This window comes from Musa acuminata, chromosome BXJ3-8 (assembly GCF_036884655.1).
Source record: "Musa acuminata AAA Group cultivar baxijiao chromosome BXJ3-8, Cavendish_Baxijiao_AAA, whole genome shotgun sequence".
In the NCBI taxonomy this organism is placed as follows: Eukaryota; Viridiplantae; Streptophyta; class Magnoliopsida; order Zingiberales; family Musaceae; genus Musa; species Musa acuminata.
In genome coordinates, this window is record NC_088356.1 from 11,945,994 (window position 1) to 11,949,594 (window position 3,601).

At 42.7% G+C, this 3,601-nt stretch overlaps 1 long non-coding RNA gene across 1 annotated transcript; it reads right to left on the bottom strand.

Moving 5' to 3' along the window:
- On the bottom strand, positions 1 to 1,440 carry LOC135644371 (uncharacterized). The gene is made up of 2 exons (XR_010498455.1): positions 1,177 to 1,440; positions 1 to 783 (listed from the first exon to the last, which is right to left on the bottom strand). It is a non-coding gene; the product is annotated as an uncharacterized LOC135644371 (long non-coding RNA).
- Between the last annotated feature and the right edge of the window lie 2,161 nt (positions 1,441 to 3,601).

Genomic DNA, 3,601 nt, shown 5'->3' on the forward strand with positions numbered 1-3,601 from the left:
GACCTGAGAATGTATACTTCTTCAGTCTAAACAAGTACTTGTTGGTCCAACTGTGAGGTTTATGAACAACAAACAGACTGAAGCCAAAGAAAAGAGAGACGCTTATAACTGACTGAGAAAGACAACGAAAAAAAAGAAACATGTATAACTGACTGAGAAGAAGTAGACGGGACTGTTTTCCACCTTTCTGCCTTTTCCTGTTAATCTTACAACTCTGGCCTCTAATATAAGTCAACAAATACTCACGCCTAAAAGCACAGATGGGTTACCTCTTCCAGCACGAAAACCCTGTTACAATTTTCTCAAATTAATTAAGGGTGCTTTCTTCCAGAAACATGCATGACCGTTATGATACAGTGTCTCCAACAATTACAAGTTCCCATGTATATAGCATATGGTTTCGCGCAAACCAAAATTGTGGTTGACGCACAAGAAATTATGAGAAAAGAACATGTATAGCGTAGGATTTATTGTTTTGCACAGTATCAACGAAAAAGAAAAGACAAAAGAAAAAAACAAAAGATCATAGGAACAGTCATTATGAAAGAAATTAAAGAATTGTCTGTATGAGATGTTCTTGATAAAATAAACCCTAATCCAAATCAAAGTAATTCGGATTACTCTCAGCCGAAAGACGAACTAAATCTTTCTTATGTTGGGTACCTCTTCAAATTAGTTTCTATTCCAAATATCTGCCAAAATGCTGACACCTGGAAATTGTTACCACCGCGTTCATTACTAACAATATGAACAATCGTCCACTCTTGTACCCAGAAATTTCAGCTGGTAACAACACTAGGCATCAATATCATGCTCCTTCGTTATTAATCTCAAAACAAGAAACTCTTCTTGCGTACAAAGGAAAGAGAACAAACAAAGAAGGAAAGATTCAAAAGATCCTTTAAATTTAATGGAAAGAGGGAGAGCCTTGATATCTCTTAGGCTTATATACCATGAATGATAAACGAAACTATACGAAATTTCTTTAGATTCACGCATCCTAGGAAACAACATCAAACCATCCAGCAACAACGAAATGCATCTCGGATTCCATCGGGAGATCAAGATTTTATCAACTAAAACCAACAAGGAACGGGTCTTTCAAGAAGAAGATATCATTATACTCGCGGCTACCCAACGAGAAACGGAAACAAAGAGAGGATCAGGCGAGACAACCTGCTGATACTAGGGGAGGGAGTAGGCGGCGGGGTACACAGGACCGATGTCGTCGTCACCTGAGGTCTTCTTGAGGGCGTAGGAGAACCGACAGAGACAGGGGAAAGGTCGTCAGAGCGTCGCGGACGAGACGAGGGATTACTACTACCTCCTTTATTTACTGTTGGGGGAAGGGCATTCCAGAGCCACCGGGAGTTCTCGATCGCCGAGGTCTTCTTGAGGCGGAGAACAACCGACTGAGACGTCACGAACGAGACGGGGGGATTACGGCTAACCACCTTTATTTACTGTTGGGGGAGGGGGGCATTCCAGAACCATCGGGAGTGGCCTGGAGACGTCGACGCGTGGCAGCCTTCTTGTGGCTACTCCTTTTGGGACCCAACGAACTGGCGCTTTTACATATACATCGTTTACAGCGACGTTAAAAAAGCGTCTTCTACCCCCGTCAACATCTTCATATAACACGGACGTCCCTCATTTTTTGCGTATGTCTCGTAATCTACCCCGAACAATTCTGATATATCAATGAAGGCCCTCTCAGTGCCCCCTTTCAGCTACTATTCTTCTTTAAAACAATCAGGTCAACTACCATGTCAAAATTAAATAGTTTGAGTTTACACACAAAATACAATAATACATAAAAATATATATCCTTAATATTAACACCATATAACGATATATATATATATATATATATATATATATATATATATATATATATATATATATCCTTGTCAGGCCCTTGAGGTTAACTAACTAAATGGGCCTGATCAATGTAGAACTGTGATCTCCCTTCATGTTCTTGTTCTGTTTATGATTTCTCTAATGATCAACTCCGAAATTGGAGTGTGCCAACCAGGGAGTAAGCACAAACAGTTCGATGTCGAGTCAGAGAAACAATTCAGTACCGCCGGCAGTCTCTTAGTCTCTTCACCGTTTGGCTTTCGTGCAGCATTCGACGGAATAAATCCTGTGAGCACCAGAAAATCCACTCGCTTGTCATTCTATTAACATCTTAATCACTAGTTTTAAGTCTCGTCTTTGTAGTTTGTGTGATCTTTGGATTCTTAAATGTGCTTCAAATCTAGTCCGTGATCTCTCGGTAAGCACATATGCGTTCGGCTTTCGGCCCGGTCAGCATCAACGATGCTTGCGGACAACCCCTTTCCCCCCTCCCCAAGCCATCAAGACAATCTTTTGCCGAACCCAAATCCTCACTAGCTGTCTCGAGCATGTAGTTTAGTCCTTGCGGCGGTATCCAACAACATGCAACCATCCAAGAAACGATCGATGACAACATCGAATTCTGAGGATTTGCCGAACCCAAATCCTCTCTCTCTCTCTCTCATCAATTTCAGAGTTGTCATTTTCCTATTCCTTTTGTAGCCCAATAGCTGACAGCGTTTCTCCGCTGGAAGGAACAGTAGAGCCGACGACGACTGAGCAAGCTCACTCGTTATATGCTTTGTTCCTTCCAAGGAAAAGAAAATATAGGAAAAACTAATCGGACGATGGTAACATACAGTTCCTTGGGAACGGTGGTGTATAAATAAAAGCAGCCATCTCGCATGACTCGATCCATTGATGAATCGATCACACTAACACACCGCACGATAGAACCTCGACAAAAAAAAGGCTGCATCAACTCGTCCATCGGATGGATAAAAGAGCAGTCGAGCTTCCCACGCACACAAAACCTTTCGAGATATTGACATCCATCTAACGAGTGATCTCAGAGAGAGAATTGTTTGTGGAACACAAGAATCTCATCTCCTACTCGTGAATTCATGCATACGGATGTGGCCAGCGATGAGTCCGTGAGCTCGTCGCCAGCTTTAACTGTGAACAGAGATCTTCTCCCTGCCAACACAATGCTTAGACCTGTGCTTAGTAAACTAATAAAAAAAAAGAAATTCTGATAAGAATATTTTTGTTCTTATCTACATGATCAAATCAGACTCTCGAGCCTGATGGGATTGTTTCGCTCACATTAATCGATGCGAATTGTTTGCTCTACCGACGGAGACAAAAAAGGACAAGGATAAGTCCGTCGTTTTGTGACGATGAGGAGCGAAGAGCACAAGGGAATTGGTTCATCGGGAATCCGTCGTCATCACCGCCGATCGTACGATACCGATGGAACGGCGATGGGGCGATATCCTGCCTTGTCGAATCGGTTGCTCGTGGTGCTATCACAGAATGATTGAGCTGATCATGATTGGGAAGCAGGGTGACAGCAGGAACAAGGTTGGCCGGTGAGCTACTCATGCCCGATGCATTCGATCCATGGAGCCGTCACTCCTTGTACGAAGCCAAGTCCTGTTAGCTATCCGAATGCAGAAAAAACCATCAAGTTGCCAATCATAGAGCTTAATAATTGCATCTCGATTCCTTGCCCTGAGCTCTGCGCTCCTCCATCCACACA